The 19,721-nt window shown below is 46.2% G+C and overlaps 1 protein-coding gene across 3 annotated transcripts in view; it reads left to right on the plus strand.

Annotated features, from left to right (window-relative positions):
- The window catches only part of DGKD (diacylglycerol kinase delta), a 113,212-nt gene that overhangs the window by 34,383 nt on the left and 59,108 nt on the right, over nt 1-19,721 (plus strand). Inside the window, exon 1 of one of the 3 annotated variants that reach the window (XM_044241884.1) lies at nt 6,454-6,507. The exons of the other annotated variants lie outside the window; for them this stretch is intronic. The gene's annotated coding sequence lies outside the window, so the exon portion shown is untranslated. Of the gene's footprint in view, nt 1-6,453; nt 6,508-19,721 lie in introns of those variants that run through there. 3 annotated transcript variants of the gene reach the window in all.

The following is a 19,721-nucleotide window of genomic DNA, read 5'->3' on the forward strand; positions in this document are numbered from 1 at the left end:
TTTATTTATTTATTTGAGAGAGAGACAGTGAGAGAGAGCATGAACAAGGAGAAGGTCAGAGAGAGAAGCAGACTGCCCATGGAGCTGGGAGCCCAATGCGGGACTCGATCCTGGGACTCCGGGATCATGACCTGAGCCGAAGGCAGTCGTCCAACCAACTGAGCCACCCAGGCATCCCTAGAGTGTTTCCTAGTGTTGGTGTTGGAGGGGAGGCCTCTGAAGCCAGCCTTGCTGTTGTTATCATCTTTGTAGATAACCCGTACATTTCTTCCTTTTTCTTTTTCTTTGTTAAGCAGGCTCCATGCCCAGTGTGGAGCCCGACATGGAATCAAGACCTGAGTTGAGATCCAGAGCTGGGTGCTTAATGAACTAAGCCCCCTAGTGCCCCTGTACATTTCTGCTTAAAATCTCATGGGGCTGTTTTTCTCGTGTGATAATTGGATTTGGTTACTAATTCGTCTGGTATATAGTAAATCTTTTGTCTTCCAGACTTGGTTTTGGTTTTCCAACTTTGAAAAAGGTCTTTTTTTTCCTCGTATTTTCTGTATAATTCTGTTTGTGTGCTTTGTCTTATTCTTTGGGAACCTTGTTGTTTATTCATATATTGATTCAGCACTGTGTGCCTTTTGCGAGCTTGCCCAGGGCCCAGCACTGTGCTCAGTGGTCACCTGTCATTGGTGAGCAGAGATGGAGAGGGGCTCTTCATCAAGCTGGCATTCTTCTGGGGGCTCAGTGAAGCACACACCGAGAGGTTACAGGCTGAAATAGGTTATAGGGAAGGAAGGCTATGTGGGGCATCATAAGGAGGAACCCCCCGCCACTGGTATCAGGGTGGAGTTAGGAGGACTGCCCCTGAGGAAGTAATTTTTTTTTTTAAGATTTTATTTATTTATTTGACAGACAGAGATCACAAGTAGGCAGAGAGGCAGGCAGAGAGAGAGGGGGAGGCAGGCTCCCTGCTGAGCAGAGAGCCTGATGCGGTGCTCAATCCCAGGACCCTGAGATCATGACCTGAGCCGAAGGCAGAGGCTTTAACCCACTGAGCCACCCAGGCATCCCAGGAAGTAATGTTTTAACTGAGATGTGAAGACTGGTTAGTCTTCACTGAAAGAAGTATGTGCAAGTGTGTGAATGTGTCTGTATGTGTCATGCCTGTAGGCATCCTAGAATGGGCCAAGTCCAGGGACCAGTGTGTGCAAAGGCCTTGTGGTGGAGGATGCAGTGTAGACTGTGGGAAGAAGCAGAAGAAAGGCTGTGTGGCTGGCTGAGGCCAGAAGGAAACAAGAGAGTATAGGGGGCCCTGGGAAGGGCTTGGGACTTAGTCCTTCAACCCGTAATACCATCAAATAGTTCTTTTGGGTGAAATTCCCAGATTTGCAGTGAGAACATTTTATTCCAGTTGCACTGTGGAGAGTGAACTGGAGGAGGAAGGGAAAGGGTGGAGAGTACGTAGGATGTGGGTGGGGGGAGACCACAGCCCTCACTAAGAGAGGGTGGCTTCTGGTTCTGAGTGGAGGGGGTGGTGGGTGGGCAGTGGACAGGGTGCATCAGCGCAGCCAGAATGGAGGTGGAAGAAGGTGTCGGGTTCCCCCTAGCACAGCGGCTGGTCAGGCAATTTAGAGTCCCGGGGCCAGGGAGTCGTAGGGGGAGGGTTCTGGATCTTCCGTGCTTGTCACACTCTTTTGCGTCATTTTAATTTGTTGTTTTTCTCAAATTCTACTTATGAAAGTTTTAATTTTGTTTCCTGTTGCATTTACTTGTGATTTTTACCGCCAGCCAGCATCGCTTTCACGTTCTTTTTAGTTTGTTTTTATCCTGGCTAACTCTTGGTTGATAGAGCGGTATTTTAAAAGTGATTTCTGTTTAATGTAGTCATTTTCTGCTTCAGAGAAAGATTTTCCATGTTCTTTTGGGATTCCAAATGTCCTCATTGACTTGGATATTCCCCCTGGCCTGAGCTATTCATCTTTGAGCTCTCCATAGTGGTTCTACAGCTTCCCATCCTGCGTGGACTTCGCTTATGGCCTTCCCGAGGCAGCCAGGAGCTCGAGAGACTTCTGGGCATCGGAGGGCTGTCAGCATGCAGGGCTTTTACCTTGTTTCTCCAAGTTTGTGTTTTCATCATTTTCCATTTTTGTCCTATTTTAATAGAGCTGTGATGACATTTCATCACCTCCTTTAATGTTACTCAGTGTCAAGATGTGGCAAGAACAAGTCGAGGCAGTGGAGCACAGCACAGCTGTGTTCTCACACTGCCACCCAGCCCGTCCCTCCCAGTCCGTCCAGCGAGTCCCTTCGGTTTTCTTTGTCCCCGTGCTGCAGTGTGTGCTGCGTGAGAACAAGGTTTTTGTTTGTTTTGTTCACTGCTTCACCCAAGAGCCAGCACACAGTGTTTGTCAAGGAGATACTTGATTGCTACTGATTCAGGATGACTTGGGCCCAGTTCCCCTGGCTGCTGTCCCTTGGCAGAGCGCTAACAGTGGGCCACACTCTGGGTTGCCGTACATGGCTCCCCTCCTGCAGCCTGTGGCCCTGGAGGCCGAGCAGCCACAGAAGCAGCAGGCTGGGGAGCGAGCAGCTCTGGGCTGCAGTGAGGCCAGGTGTCAGGGACAAGAGGCTCAGAGGCCTGAGCCTGAGAGGGAGCTGTGGCCAGCACGGCGAGTGCCCTGGGGTAGAAGTGGTTCTTTCCCGAACGGCAGAGCGTGCGAGGGCGGCGAGATGGATGGAGGTCAGAGGTGAAGTGCTTTCCAGGCTGTGTGGAGTTGGGACTTTTTTGCCATGGGTACTGGGATGCCATCCAGATTTTGAAAGTCATTTTTGTTACAAGCCTGGCTGTTGTGGAAGACTCAATATTCCAGGAGGGGGTGGCCAGAATGGGTGTGGGGAGGGCTGTGGCCCGGTAGGAGGTGTGGAAGCCTCGGTGGAGCTACAGTGGTTGACAAAGGTCTGGATGGAGAACACAGCTGTAGCACTTTGGTTAAACACCTCTCTTAGCATTGTCTTACGTGACTGGGGAATTTAGTAGGGTGCTGAAGATAAGTGGGGTTTTGAGCAGTTGGGTGATTATTGCCTTCCAGAAGGCAGCTCTGCATAAGGCCCCACGGTCACCTGATATGCGCAGGACCAGACTCAGGGAGCTCTGGATACCCTCCCTTTCTTTACCAGGGCGCATCAATGGCCCTTCTAGTGCCCAGAAATTTTACCCCAGAGACTGACTTCAGGGGTGCTAGTGTCAGAGGCACTGTCCCTTTTGAGGGAAGCAGAATCAGCTGAATTGAATTTAGCCAAGATTTTCTAAATTAAGTAGGACAAGGGGACTTCTCATCAGAGGGGGACACAGGTGCAGCGGATGGACAGCAGGAAGCAGGAAAAGGGCCACCTGCAGGCAGGTGTGGGCTGAGTACTGGCCTATGTCCCTCAGATGGCAGGGAGCCTGTAGCATGCAGGGGATTGTGAGGCATTTCCACCCACGTTGCCTGGGAGAGGATGTTGCCTTTCTGGAAGTTTTGCTGCCTGGAGTCCTTCGCCGCAGTCAGGGATGTCACCTGCTGTCATGGTGTCATGTGCTTGTGCCCTCAGGGTTTGCCTGAGCCCCCTTCCTCCCACATCCTTGGGCGGTGGTGCTGGCGCAGGTGGGACCTTGGCCCTGGGACCAGCAGCTGGCTCTGGTTTTGTCGAGGACACATCCGATTCCCCGAGCTGGTGGGTGGGTCTCTATTTGGGGTCCCTCTCGTGGGGCTCTGGGTCTCCCCTGAGCAGCCAGAAGGCAGGGATGGAGGCTGTCAGTGCTGTGAGAAAGCCAGTGCTGTGGTGAGCTGGGGCCTGAGGGAAGGACAGTGCTGTGTCAGGCCGTTTGTGTGTTAAGAGACTCATGCTGTAATATGTTCAGTTACTTTTACTTCATTTGTGGGGGAAATTATGTGCTATGTGGTATTTCCATTTTTTGGTTTTCCCAGAGGAAGGAGGGTCTCTGTTTTTGAGTGTCCAGAATCTGCATTTCCTCCAATGTAAGGACCTAGATGATAGGACTGGGTTACGTTCCTTTCTTTACTGTTGAACATAACCCCCATGAGCCCTCTTGCTGTGCCAGTGCTCAGGGGCAAGGACTGGGAGGCCGAGCCATGAATCCCAGCTCAGCCTCTTGCTAGCTGAGTGGCCCTGGGCAAGTCATTAGAGTACTCTGAGCCTCAGTTTCCTTATCTGAGAAATGGGGGATAGTAATAGTACCTACTATGGGATCATTGGGAGGATTAAATGAATTAATACACAGTAGGCATGATGTAAGTGTTTGCTGCTATTAACAGTATGATTATAGGCATTCACTGCCTATCTGTTCAATGGGGGAATTGAAAGCAGTGATATAAATTAATTTATGATGTCATTTGGTACTTAGACATTTTTCTTTTAGTTTGGTTTACTTATATTTCTTAAGTGAAATGTTTCATACATTCTGTGTTTGCTGAATAATAACTTCTCATTAAAATCACCTTGGATGGGTGCCTGGTTGGCTCAGTAGGTTAAAGCCTCTACCTTCAGCTCAGGTCATGATCCCAGGGTCCTGGGATCGAGTCCCGCATCGGGCTCTCTGCTCAGCAGGGAGCCTGCTTCCCCGTCTCTCTGCCTGCCTCTCTGCCTACTTGTGATCTCTCTCTGTCAGATAAATAAATAAAATCTTTAAAAAAAAATCACCATGGATTGGGACACCTGGGTGACTCACTCAGTTAAGCCGCTGCCTTTGGCTCAGGTCACGATCTGAGGGTTCTGGGATCGAGTCCTGCATTGGGCTCCTTGCTTGTCAGGGAGCCTGCTTCTCTCTCTTCCAGTCTGTGCTTGCCACTCTGCCTGCTTGTGTGTGTGCGCACGTGTGTGCGTTCTCTCTTTCTGACAAATAAATAAGTAAAATCTTAAAAAAAAAAAAATCACGATGGATTATGCTGGACTTCACTGGACCTAAAGCAGTCCGACTGTTTTACCCTCATCCCTGGGGTCCTGGCAGCAATTGCATTTGAGCCGGACCTTGAAGAGGAAAGAAGTTTGACTGGAATATACCTGAAATATAAAACCAGGGCACCTGGGTGGCTCAGTGGGTTAAGCCGCTGCCTTCGGCTCAGGTCATGATCTCAGGGTCCTGGGATCAAGTCCCGTATTGGGCTCTCTGCTCAGCAGGGAGCCTGCTTCCCTCTCTCTCTGCCTGCCTCTCCATCTACTTGTGATTTCTCTCTGTCAAATAAATACATAAAGTCTTTAAAAAAAAAAAAACCATTAAAAAGAGTCACATTCTGCCCATTTCTAAAGGTGATTGTAAATCATTGAGTGCCACCTCGGTTCTTATCTTATACGGTCCAGGGGACCTGGCATTCCCTAGCTGTCCCAGCCTCTTACCCCCTAAGGACCTGTTCTTTGTAGAGTACAAACCCCTCATGCACAGTCACCCTGGTCTTGGTGGGGCACCTCAGATCTGAAGGCTCTTTCCCCAAGTTCCCTCCATAGACCCTGCCCATCCCTCAAAAGTCAGGTGAAAACTCTCCCTTGTAGGATATTCCTGTTTAGACCACTGTCAGAAGGGTATGCGCTGCTGTCTTCTGCTCCCTCAGGGCAGTGGTTCTCAAACTTATCTGTGCCTGGGCACCCTTGGGGGGCAAAAAAAGTTCCTGGCATCATCCCCAGGAGATTCTGATGCTGACTTGTAAATGGGTGATTTCTTAGAACTTTCCATGATTTTGAGGTGTAGCCATGTTTGGGGTCCACACTCATGTGATGCCAAAGGAGCACAGGCTCCTTAGTAATCTGTGCGCTCTTGGTCACACCTTCGTAGGTCTTGACTTGAGGCCAGGGGTTCTCTTTGAAGCTGCTGTCCGCAGTGCAGGATACACTCGGCCTGTGCCAGCAAGTGTGAGCCAGGAAGTAGGTTTTGTTGCTTCTTTCTGTTCAGAGAGGATATGGAATTGTTTCTTCTTTGTGAAGTCCCACAGAACAAATGTCCATCACTACGGACAATTCTGTGGGCCCAGCCCCTTTTGCTGCTGTTACCCTCTTACAAATGCCTTGAGTACTGGGCCGGGGAGCTTCCTGGGAGCGGAGCTGTGTGTCTCTGGAATCTGGTGAGCAGCTTTGGGTCGGGCCAGCTCCTTTGCTGTTTGCGTATGTGTCTTTGTGTGTGTCCATGCGTGCGCGTGCGTGCGTATGCTTCTAGCAAGTTTGATGGTTTGAAAACTTCTTGTTTACCCTTGGAGAATACAGGAGTAATTCGGCAACAGCATAGTCTTACCTTGGCACTCTGATTTCTGAAGTCGAACAAGACCATTTGGAAAACATGCATGGTTTGGAAAGACTTGTTTTTCCTTCTTTCAGCTGTCCATTGTGGTGGCACACTATTGGGTGCCTGAGGGCAGACAGAGTGGACAAACACGTTTCCAGTGCTCGGGTACTTCTCCGAGGCTGTTAGACACGAAAAGAGATAATTATGGTGACCTGTGACAAGTGTAGCAGAAGCAGGTAAAGAACACGGTGAGAGCACTGAGACCGAAGCAGCTGTGTGGGCCTGGGAGCTGCATGTGGCCACTGAGACGGGGCATGGGGGTGGGCTCTGGGGCAGAGTCGGGGAGTGTCCCAGGACCGCAGCTGTGTGGAGGGCAGCTTATCCATTTATTGTGTAGAGTGTGTACATGGAAATAATGATTTAGAGGAGACTTAAAGGGAGGCGGGGAGAAAAGGTCACAGTAGCTCAGCAGCTGCTTTCTATCTTTTGGTCCCCTTCAGTCCTATGTCAGAGGTGTGTGGTACATTTCAAATGTCATACATACAGCAGTATGTGTATAGTTTTATATTTTCATCATAAACACTTCCACTCATGAGTCTATAATGATCACTTTTATAGGTGGAGATATTTCATTTGTAGGTCTGGCAGAGTTGATCGGTTAACCCTTATTTCCTCACTCCTGCAGCATTAGGGACTTAAAATGCTCTCAGTTTTTCCTCTTTGGAGATACTGCTAGATCCAGTGTCAGACCACAGTGGGGGACATCTGGGAAGATGGGTGTGGCCTCCCCTGCAGAGCAGCCTCTGTGCTGAGCCCCGTCCCAAGTGAGGGTGCTGCTGTCCTGGAGAGGGCGGCCTGTCTGTGTTCTGTCTTGTGTCCTTTTTCACTGCTCTTGCCTGCCCTCGAGGTTGATTCAGGTTTGGTTCTGGCTTATAGCTTCATCAGCTTCTGTTTACCTGAGTTTGAATGGATCACGATTGGAACTGTAATGTATCCTACGACCCCAGAATCTTACGTCCCCAGAATCTCAGGCGAGTGTGTTACATACCTGTGATCAAGGAGGGAAGGCTAGGCCGGGTTTGTTGATGAGGAGGCAGGCTGATGAGGGAAACTGGGCAGAGTTGGCTGAGCCTGCTGAAGAAGAAAGGAGAGCAGAGGGGTGGGCTGGAGAAGGGCAGTAGGGGAGTCTACACAAATGCTGATGTGAGGGCTGACAGGGTTGGAGGGAACAGAAGGAGCAGGTGCAGAACACAGAAAACCAGAAGTGAGGGCCTGTTGGCATCATATAAGAACAAAGGGAAGGAGAGGCCCTATCAGATACATTTAAATTTATTTAAATTAAAATTCAATTTTAGGAAGATGGATTGGCCAAGTTAGGGGGATTGACAATAAAGAGGGTTTTCAGGATAACCTGGGTCCATGGCACAAAAAAGATGTGCCCATATTTCAGTATAATTTTCTATAAATTGAATGAGAATTATATTCTCCTATGGAATATAAATGTTTAGGGGGCTGCTTCTGCCAAATGTCATACTGAAATCTCACATAACTTCCCCAAAGTAGGATGTGGCCCCTCTGCTTAGCTGTGTGTTTATACCATGTGGCTTAATGGGGCAGGGATCAATCGAGCAGACTTTGCTCCTGGCATCCATTGCCCTAAAATGACTGTGTCAGAATAACCAGGTCTTTCAAAGCAAGGAGTGATTTGTTGTGTCTGTATGTGGGAAAACTTCCTTTTCCCCAAGGAATATTGTTGAACTATTTAATGGTATCCAGAGGTTTTACAAGGTCTGGTATAAGGTGGTTTTCTTTGTTAGCTGCGTGGCTCTGTTTCCTCATCTGTGAAAAGGAAATAGCTTCTCATAGGTCATCGGGTTGGCAGAAAAGTGCTCTCAGAAGTTTTCCTGGTGTTCTTTTTTTTTTAGATTTTATTTATTTGTCTGAGAGAGGGAGAGAGAGTGAGCACAGGCAGACAGAATGGCAGGAAGAGACAGAGAGAGAAGCAGGCTCCCTGCCGAGCAAGGAGCCCGATGTGGGACTCGATCCCAGGACGCTGGGATCATGACCTGAGCCGAAGGCAGCTGCTTAACCAACTGAGCCACCCAGGCGTCCCTCTTTTTTTTTTTTTTTAAAGATTCTTAAAATTTATTTGACACAGAGAGAGATCACAAGTAAGCAGAGCAGCAGGCAGAGAGAGGGGGAAGCAGGCTCCCCGCTGAGCAGAGAGCCTGATGTGGGCCTGGATCCCAGGACCCTGAGATCATGACCTGACCCAAAGGCAGAGGCTTAACCCACAGGCCACCCAGGCACCCCAATTTTCCTGGTTTTTATATATACCATCAGTCATCAGTGATTTTAGGATGGCAATAGAGTTGCTTGCCACACTTAGCAGTTATTTCTATTTAAAGGAATTTCAAAGGATTTCAGATGAGGTCCGGAGAATATAGAAAAATAGCACGTGCAGCCGAAGAGTAGGTATCAGGAGAGTTACTCTTCTTAGAGCTATTGGGCAATAACTAGTAAAAACAAGAGAAAAACTTTGGTTTTTCTTTACCTTTTACTTCTCCTGTTTTTAGTTTTTATTGTCCAATAACTCTAAATAAAAAAGAAGCTATATAATGGATTTAAGTAATATTTTTACTTGTTTTTAATCTCATCTGTTTGACATTCGTGTTTGTTGAATGAATGAAAGTTCCTTAGTAGAATTCTGGAGGGTAGAACCCTGGACCTGACTTACTCAACTGTTTCCAGCAGACGTCAGCCTGTGAGGTGGCCAGGGCTGTTCCTTCGGTGAAGAACCATGACCTTTATCCAGATTTCAGCATCAGTTTTCCTTCTCAACTTGTTTGGAGCTCAGATATTTCCTGGGCAAAACCCCTGCAACCAGTCACTTTGGCTTAGAGAGAGGAAAAGCTATATATATAATTGGCAGATTTCCTTCATGGAAACTCTTCCCAATTTCTGTGACTGCAGGCCTGGAGCTGGGGTGGGGAAAGTCATAGTCGTGGGCTGAGGGTGTCCCAAGAGGCCTCTGAAGCTAGAAGACCTGCCAGACGGGAAGCCCCATGTATTTAGGACAGCAGCTCCTACTGCCTGGGCTCACTGCCATGAGCAGGCCTACCGTGGTTCCTGCTGAAGTGATGGGCTCCAGGAGAATTGACCTCATGTCCTGGCTGTGCCAGCTGTCAGCTGTGGGACCTCCACTGCTTAACACCTGTCGTTTCATCTTCCCATCGGCAGAGCTTGGGCCATACTACCTCACCTGTGGTGGGGGGGGGCAAGAGCCTAGTACATAGTAGGTGCTTAGTGAATTGGAGGCTGTGATTGATGAAACACCCTTTGGACAGGGGTGCAGGACCAGGAGAGCAGCTGCAGGAGGAAATGAATCCAGTGAATTCCCTGCTTCATAATCTACTCTGTGTTCTCAGTTCCAAGAAGCAGGCTTTGAGCCAAATTGGTAGTGTGTGTTTGCTAAGTGTGGGGTTTTGCTGAAGGCAGCACCTGCCTCTGGGTCCTAAGAGCCAGGTACGACACACGAGGACTTAGGATTCAGTTCTTTCGGTTGTTCCAAGCAGGTAGAGGGGAGGGGATTCTGTTTTCTTCTGGCCGCCTTTTGGTGAGTGCTGGGGCCAGTGGTGGATGTCTGTTAAGTGTATTTAGGATTGAGGGTGGGGGAGGATTCCGTCACTTGTCTGGGCTGTGTGGTGTTACCAAGGAGGAGGAGTTGCACTTATAAAATCTAGGCTATTTTCACCATACGTGTGTGTGTGTGTGTGTATGAATTGTTAATACTTCTAATTGTTTTTATTTACAAATAATAGAAGAAACAAAAACCAAAATGAACAATTGAAGGACTGTAGTTTGACTTAGGGTGTCTAGGAAATTAATAACTTTAGCTCTCCTTTACCTAGTATTCTTTGGTACGTGTGCCAGGGATATGACTGCACCAAGTCCTATCTGGCTTTTTTCCCTGAAACTTAGGAAAATGATATCATTCTATAGAATATTATGTTTAAAAAAACCCTACTTTCCTGTCCCAGAATAACCTGGCATTTCAGAGTAGGTAGAGTAGGGAGTAGGAGGTTTTTATTTCCTTGAAACAACTTCTTATCAAATTAAGATAATTCCCCCGCTCTGTGCCAGGGAGGCTGCTGTTTATTGACTCACTACTCTCCCCCCTCCTCCATAGCAGAAGCACCTGCTCTGAAATGTAAACTCAGAAATGAAACATGTGATCTCCCCCTTCCTTTTTTTTTTTTTTTTTAAAGTCAGGAGGACTGTAGGAGCTGCTCTACCAGTTCTGTACAGGGTATCTAGCTAACCCTCCAGACCTTAGCCTGGGGTTGAGGAGCTCATGGGAGGCTGGGAACGCCGCCTGCACAGAGCTTTTCAGGCCCTACCCAGGCTGGCTTCTGATCCTGCTGGACTGTTTTTTTTTTTTTAAAGTAGGCTTGATGGCCAACGTGGGGCTGGAACCCAGGACCCTGAGAGCCCATTCTCCACTGACTTAGCCAACCAGGCGCCCCCTGCTGGATTTAGACATGTCTTGTGCTCTCCTCACAGTCGCCTGATGTTCACTGGCTGCAAAAGTTCAAAGATGGTGGATCAGAGTAATCGCACATTTGGAGAATAGTTAGGAGTGGGGTTGGTCCCCACCCCATCCGTGACTTCTGTCCTGCCCCTGGCACTGAAGACCAGGACCACTTTCGTTACTGGAAGGCAGGGGCCCAGGCATAGATGATCCTCCAGGCCACTGCCAGCTCTGGCTCTCTATGTCTTCTGAGGAATGAATGCTGTGGTTTGCTTTATGCAATAAGTATCTAATCACACCGAGGGTTAGACTGGGTGTTTGTTGTTCCCAGAGCCATAAGTGCTGCTTTGTCCAGGGCGCTGCCAGTTCACACACCCTGTTGTAGATGAGATAACACCGTTAATTATTTTTAGCACCCACTTTGACTTGCAGAAATTTCCTGGCTTGGATGATAAAACTATATGGTCGCTCTAGTCATTCAGAGGAAGGTTCACCCTGTCCTTTAAAGAATACTGCAGTGCATCAAGGTATTTTAACGTTATTTTTATAACTTAATTGAGGTGGAACTGCTGTACAATGAGCTGTGCTGTTTCAAGTGCAGGGATTGCGGAGCTGCCCCACCCCTGCCCCACTGAAACTATCACCAGACAGGGCAACTAACATTTCCATTCCCTCTGAGAGTTTCCTCATGATCTATTCTTTCTCTGCCCCCTCCTCAGGCAAATATGGATCTGTTTTTTGTATTTAACATTATTTTGCTTTTTTAGAATTCTGTATAAATGGAATAATTCAGTGTAAATTGAATAATCACTGAATATAAGTTGAAAGTATGTCCCCCTTTTTATGGCATCTTTGGCTCAGTATAAGGATTTTGAAATTTTCCACATTGGGTATGTCAACAGTGTGTTCTTTTCCCCCAATTTGTTGATCCGTTTACCTATTGGTGGGCATTTGAGCAATTTCCAACTTTGAGCTACTGCAAATAAAGCTGACATGAACATTTGTATACAACAAATATTTGTGTGGACATAATGTTTCCATGTCCCATGGTAAATACCTAGGAGAATTGCTGGGTCATAGAGTAGGTGTGCGCTTAGCTCTGTAAGAGACTGCTCAGCTGTTTTCCAGAGTGCCTGGGATTTCACATGGCCTCCTACAGTGCAGCACATTCCGGTGGCTCAGCATCCTTGCCAGCACCTGCTGGCGTCAGTCTTCTAGCTAACATGTCCTCATAGATCTGTAGTAATGTCTCATGGTGCTTTTCATTTCCACTTCCCTGATAACAAATCATGTCAGCATCTTTTCATGTGCTTCTTGGCCATTTGTTTGTGTTATTTTGTGAAGTGTATGGTAGAATCATTTGTCCATTTTTGCACTGAATTGAATTGTGAGATTTTTAAAAAAAATTATTGTACTACTTATTATTGGGTTGTAAGATTTCTTTATGGATTCTGGATATAAGTTCTTTGTGTCACGTATGTGTTAGGAAGGTTTTTCCCAATCTGTGGCTTGCCTTTTTTGTGCGTGGCATCTGTAGAAGAACAGAGTCATTCTTTTTGGTGAAATTGAATTCATTAGTTTTTTTTCTTTATGGTTCATGCTTCTTGTTTTTCAATCTAAGAAATCTGCTTCAGTATTGCAAAGGATTTTTTACTAGAAGTTAGATTTATAACTAATGTACAGTTAATTTTGTGTGTAATGTGAGGTAAGAGTTGATGTTCCTTTTTTGCCTTATGGATGTTCAGTTTTTCCAGCAGCATTGTTGAAGAGACGTTTCTTTTCTCATCAATCACCTTGACACCTTTGCTACAAGTCAATTGACCATATGTTTGTGAATCTGTTTCCTGACTTTCTGTCCTGTTCCACCAATCTATATGGCTCTAATCTTACCCCAAGACCACACTTTGATTATTATAACTTCACAGTAGGTGTTGAACTCAGACAGGGTAAGTCCTCTAATGTATTCCCCCCCCCCGAAGATATTATTTATTTCTCAGAGAGAGAGGAAGAGGAAGAGAGCACAGGTAGTGGGAACATCTGGCAGAAGGAGAAGCAGGCTCCTTGCTAAGCAGGGAGCCTAATGGGGGGCTGCATTCCAGGACCCTGACACTGTGACCTGAGCCAGAGGCACACGCTCAATTGACTGAGCCACCCAGGTATCCTGCAGGTCCTCTAACTTTTGTTCTTAAAATTGCTTTGGTTATTTCTGAGTCCTTTTCATTTTCATATAATTTTTTAAAATAGTCAATTTCTACAAAATAAGCTTCCTGGAATTTTTTTTTTCCTGAAGATTTTATTTTTAAGTAATCTTTACACCCAGTGTGGGGCTTGAACTCAGGACGCTGAATTCAGTGTTCCAGCCTGCTGGAATCTTGATTGAAGTTGCATCAAACCTGTAAATCATTTTGGGAAGAATCAATACCTTAGTGACATTGAATTTTCCCATGAATATAATATAACTCTGTACTTATTTAGGTCTTTAATTTCTCTCAGTAGGATTTTGTGGTTTTCAGGGTAGATATCTTTAATGTTTTGTTAGATTCATTCCTATGTAATTTATGTTTTTATTTCATATTAAATAAATGAAATATAAAAACATGTTTCATTGTTTGCTGCAAAAATAATAAGAGTATAATGGATTTTGTGACCTTGGAAAACAACTTACTAATTATAGTAGTTGTTTTGTAGATTCCTCAGAAATTTCAATATGAACAGTTGTATCATCTGCAAATAGAGACATTTGTACTTATTTCTTACCTAGATGACTTATATTTCTTTTTCTTTGTTATTGCAAAAGCCAGAACTGCTGATATAATGTTGAATATAGACATAGTGTAAGCAGGGATGTTTTCATTTCTTTAGATCTTAATAGGAAACAATTCAGCTCTTTACTATTGAGTATGATGTTAGCTGTGGGCTTTTTGTAGGTGCCCTTTATCAGTTTGAGGATTTTCTTCTTTGCTGAGAATGTTTATTATGAATGGGTATTGAATGTTGTCAGATACTTTTCTGCATCTACTGAAGTGATCATATGTTTGTTTTTCCCTTAATTTTGTTAAAACGCAAATGAAATTGGTTTTCAAGTGTTAAACCTACCTTGTATTCTTGATAAGAACCTCACTTCCTCATACTACCCTTTTTACTGTTAAATTCAACTTGCTGTTATTTTGTTAGGGATTTTTGCATCCATATCCATGAGAGATATTTGTCTGTCGTTTTCCCTTTCCTTTTACTTTTGTTGGGTTTTAGTGCTTAGGTTAAGTTGGCTTTATAAAACATAAACTAGCATTGTAACAGAAGGGGGGGATATCATTGTTCTCCCCTCTTTTTTTTCGATAAAGTTTGGTGTTATTTCTTTCTTAAATTCTTGCTAAAATTTACCAGTGAACTTGATGTGGAGATTTTTTGGGGGTGGGTGGAAATTTTTGATAGTACTTTTTGACATTTTTTAATCAAATTAAAACTTTTTGATTTTTTTCTTTTTTTAAAGTAGGCTCCACATCCAGCATGAAGTGCAACGCAGGGCTCGAACTTACAACCCTGAGATCGAGACCTGAGCTGAGATTAAGAGTTGGGTGCCCGGGGCGCCTGGGTGGCTCAGTGGGTTAAGCCGCTGCCTTCGGCTCAGGTCATGATCTCAGGGTCCTGGGATCGAGTCCCGCATCGGGCTCTCTGCTCAGCAGGGAGCCTGCTTCCTCCTCTCTCTCTCTGCCTGCCTCTCTGCCTACTTGTGATCTCTGTCTGTCAAATAAATAAATAAAATCTTAAAAAAAAAAAAAAGAGTTGGATGCCCAACTGACTGAGCCACCTGGGTGCCCACATAAGTTAAAATTTTTAATGGATATAGGCTATTTAGGTTTTCTCTTTCTTTTGTCAACATTAACATTATATGTACCCTTTCTTTCATCCTCTGATTTCTGTCTGTTGGAGGGAGAGGGGTAAGCTTTACGAGAAAAGGGGTGTCCTGGGGCTTACTGACTCACTCTCTATTCCAGCATCCCAGAGCTATGCCAGGCACAAAGTAGGCATTCTATAAATATCTGTTGGGGTAATTGGCTCATAGTTGCTGTGTGTCTGTCACTTGGCATCTTTGGGAAGCTTTCCTGTCTTCTCCATCCACATGGGACTGTGTCATAGCTGTGCCATGACAAAGGGAGGTGGCTCCTGAGTCAGGCCAGCCTGCCTCAGCCAGCCCGCATGCCTTGTCCTCCCACAGTGGCTGTTCAGGTGCCCGGTGATGTGTCCACAGCTCTGGTAGACAGACCCTCTGAGTCAGGACTTGCCAAGGGAAAAAAGTATTTTCAACTCTTTTTCTGTTTTGGTTTTTTAAAATGTTAAATCCTGTGGTTGGAATGACTTCTTTTCAGTTTTGAAATATACTTGAAATACCAGAGGAATACAGGAAGCTTGGTCAGAGGAAAGGGATGAATTTGTTTAGGTTTGGAAGGGGGTGTTATATACATGGGGCAAGATTATCCCAGAAGGCGGTTGATGTTGTGTATGATTTACCTGCTTACTGGGAATGTGGTCTGAGATGTCCTTTCCTGGATCGCTTACAAATGACCATGCTGGACCAAGTACATTCGTCACTTGGGGAGTTAGAAAGGACAGTGTGATTTGGACTGGGCATCTCTGAGAGGACATGACTCTGTTCCGGTCCCTGGCATCTAGAAAGGTCTAGTTCCCCCTCCCTCCTTTGTGTCTCAGGGGCTGGGTCTTTGCACCTCCAGCAGCTGCAGGGAGTGGGAGCTGTGCTCCTCGTGGTCCTGTCTCCTTCCTGAGCCCCTGCCGGCACTCAGCAACTCTTCCAGAACACGTGGGTTAGACACTCCAGCCCTCAAGCAGGGGGTCCACAGACCACATTGTGTGCTGGAGGGGACCAGTTGGCCAACTGTCTTCTGGTCACTGCTCTGCCTCCTACAGCAGTGGGGAGTGGCCTTGGGGAATCACCTGTCCTCTCTGGGTGTCTGTTTCCTAATGTGTGAAATGGGGTTGGGGCACATGGTCATCCAGTCATAGGCATGTGTGAGTCTGTGACCTCAGCTTCCGGCTGAACCTCAGCAGGGCCACTTGACAACCATGGGTTGTGAGGAACAAGGGCTCACATATAGCGTCTTTGTCCCCTCCTCTTCCTCCAGCTTTGCATCATGACCATGAGATTGAAGCCTTCATCGTGTTGGTCAGATGTCTGACACTGTTTTCCTCAGAGTTAGTCCCGGAGGGGAGGAGATGGCTGCCCCCTGCATCTTGCATGGTGGATTGCCTGGGAGGGGAGGGACATGGGGGACACGGGAAGAGGTGGACAGGACCCCTGCCTCTGATTCTGTTCCCACTGGCCTCCTGCTTTGTTGGGAGCCAGACTTGAGCATATGTTCACACATGTCACCGTGTTGTGGAGCGTGGTCTTTCCCAGGCAGCATGGCTCCCAGACTGAGTCATAAGAAAGTGGGAGAACACGGCACTCCTTACTGCGCTGGGTAAACCACCTGGAAATATTCCCTTTGAGGTGGGGACAGGGTGTGTGAGGGGAGTTATGCTCAAGGATACATCACTGTGCTGTGTTCCATGGCCACGAGGGTTTTCACCCTAAAATGCTCAGGGACTGACCCTTCATGTAAATGGGACATGTTTCAATTCTGTGAGAATTCATTGAGCAAGTACTACCTGTAGGTGCTCAGGGGTTCCTCAGGGAACAGAATGGAGGCCCCCTTCCTTGTGGAGCCAGAGGCAGAGAGAAGGGACAAGGTGCAAATTCCACCTTTTTTTGTAACGCATTGCATTTAACCCCTTCACATCAAATTCTCTTTATGCTCCTCCTGAGATACATGTGAGCACTAATTTATCTATCTGAGGTTAGCAGCAGACTTCTACAGAAGTCCAGATTTTTTAGTCTTTGTGAGCGATGGGGTCTCTCTGGCCATATGTAGCAGTTGGACACAATATGTACAGGAATGACTGTGCCTCTCATAAAACTTTCTTTAACGAATAGGGGGCAGGTTGTAGAGTTTGTGTGGCTCTGACTTATGTCCTCAGATTTGATTTTCACTGTTACTCTATTAAATCAAGTTCCCTTGGTGTTGCCGCCCATTTGAGTTGGGAGTTTTCAGTTCTAGTTAATGGAGAAATCAAGTTATTGACCTGGAAGAGAAAGAAGATTTCCATTTCTGTGCCTCAGTCTGTGATGATGAGGGTGGTGTCTCAAGGTTAGGTTTGGGGTGTTGAACAGGAAACAAAGGTAACAGTGGTTTAAATAAGGTAGAGATTTGTTTATTTGTCCTTGAAAAGACCAGGGGCCAGCAGTCTGGGGCCAGTGTGGATCTCCGCGGTCGGCAGGGACCCAGCTTTCTCTCTGAGGATCTCGTGGAGCTAGCTGCTGGCTGCAGGAGTCGCAGGAAGGAGGTAGGCCAGGGCAGGGGTGGTCAGTGCTGTTCTGCCTTTTCAAAGAGCTTTCCTGGGAGCTCCCCCAGTATCGTCCCAGAGCTGCAGGAGCTGTGGGAAGTGCACGGGTAGCCAGGCTGAGCAGGAGGCTACCTGGAACAGCAGGGCCATTCTGGAAGGTAGAAGGGGAAGAAGCTAATTGCATAGGCAGCTGGTAGTTTTTTTGTCCTGGATGTTGAGTTTGTAGATTTAAAAAAAAAAAAAGAAGAAGAAGAAGAAAAAGGCAGAGATGTATTTTAAAACACTTTTTTTATTTTTGAAAATGTGGAAAATACAGAAAACCAAAAGAAGAAGAGAAAAGCCATTTAGTCTCACCCACCTGAGATACCAGCTTCCAGTTTTCCATGCTGTGTGTCCTGCCCTTTCAGTCTCGTTCTTGTTTTATGCAGTAATGTGATGTAATACACCCTTTCCAAAATTCTTTGTAAGCCTTGTTTTCCCCTAGTGAGGTGTTTGTCTCTTTTCTGACTGCCTCGACTGTTGCCTGGTAGCTAGTCCCTGGTTTACTTAAGCACTGAAGTGTTGGACAGTGCACATATCCTTGAGATAAGCTCATTAGTCAAGGTGTGCATGAGTCTTTGTCCTGAGGGCGGACACCTGGCAAGCCAGCGGATGCACGTGTGTTCTTTGCTCTGGGAAGTCTTAACTGCCTGACCAGTTTGACCTTCAGTGATCAGAAAAGTGCATGGCTGACGTTGGGCTGTAGAGGCTGCTTATGTCTCTTCTCCTCCTCTTCCAATACTTGTTGACTGTGGTGTTACTGTAGATGCCCTTGGCTGTGTGCAGATTTGGCATCACGTAATCCCAGAGAAAAACAGACGGATTGTGACAGCATGGGAGTGGCCAGATTTGAGACTGTTAAAATATTCCCACCATGCTCCCTCCATCTCCACATCCCTTCAAGACCACTGCCAGGGCACTTTTAATTTAGATTCCATTATCACTGGGATAATAATGACCTTAGTGCTTGAACTAATGACTTGGAGCTAATTTTTCCCTCTGTGTGGTAGCCAGATGCAGTCACTGCCCTTTCTGCGGCTATGTTTCTGTCTCACGTGCACTGGCACAGCCTCTGAAAGGGGCCATCACTCTGGAGGGCGGGGCCAGCCCAGGAGGAGCACAGCCCTGAGCTTCTGGGGCCTTGGGACTCTGCCTGGGAATTAATTATTCCATCTGAGATCTTTGTGCGTTTTGCTAGTCTCGCTCGGATGCAGACTCCCTCCCATCCAACAAGCTCCCTCACTTTTTTAAAAGGTAAAGTTCTGGGGCACGTGGGTGGCTTCATCAGACAGATGTCCGACTCTTGATTTCGGCTCAGGTCATGATCTTGGGATCATGACCTTGAGCTCCACATTGCGTGGGCCTCTGGGCTCAGCGGGGCGTCTGCTTGAGATTCTCTCTCTCCTTCTCTGCCTGCTCCATCGCTTTTTTTCTCAAGTAAATATATCTTGAAAAAAAGATAAAAGGTAAAGTTCTGTATTCACTGTAGTATTTCCTGTATTCACTTTAGTAGTTCCTTACAAAATTTAAAAACGTGTACTTCTATTGCTGTTGTTGCCAATGCTTGGTTACAAACTTGCAAGGGTTTTGAGTGTCTGCCCCAGCTTATCCTTCCCCATGAGACTTCTTTATTTTTTTTCTGAATATAAAACTTTGTAGCAACTAAAAAAACTGCCTTATAGCAGAACACCTGTAATGTTTTACTCATGCTAAGGTTGGCATAATACTGACTTTTTTATACAAATAACATGTAAAAAACACTCAAAAGTCTTATCACTGAGATCCCAAATATAGACACTATTATAGAGACCTGTGGTTCTCAATCATGGGAGGGAATGGGGCGGGGAATAGGAAGGTGGGATTTGCCACTTGGATAGAAGACATTTGGCAGTTGAATACACTTTGGTTTGACATGTGGGGGCTGTAGTTGGTGGTGTCTCTGCTACTGGTGTGTCAGGAATGCTGTTCAGCACCCCATAGTGCTGTTGGGGACAGCAAAGAATTGTTTGGCTGAAAATGTCAGTAGTGCTAAGGTTGAAAACTGTGATAGAGGCAAATGGTTTGGTAGGTGTTTTCCTATGAATATCTGTAAATAGTATAACAGTGGGATCATTAATATATACTAATGTGTGACCTGCTTTTAAAATGCATTATATTGGGGGCGCCTGGGTGGCTCAGTCGGTTAAGCTTCTTCCTTCAGCTCAGGTCATTATCCCAATGTTCTGGGATCGAGCCTGGCATCAGGCTCCCTGCTCAGTGGAGAGCCTGTTTCTCCCTGCCTGCTACTCTGCTTGCTTGTGCTATCTCTCTGTCAAATAAATAAAGTCTTTTAAAAATAAATAAATAAAATGCATTATATTATGGGGGCACCTGGGTGACTCAGCCGGTTAAGTGTCTGACTCTTGATCTGAGCTCAGGTCATATCTCAGGGTCGTGAGTTCAAACCCCATGTTGGGCTCCACGTTGGGCATAGAGTCTACATTAAAAAAAAAA

This window comes from Neovison vison, chromosome 3 (genome assembly GCF_020171115.1).
Source record: "Neovison vison isolate M4711 chromosome 3, ASM_NN_V1, whole genome shotgun sequence".
Lineage (NCBI taxonomy): Eukaryota > Metazoa > Chordata > Mammalia > Carnivora > Mustelidae > Neogale > Neogale vison.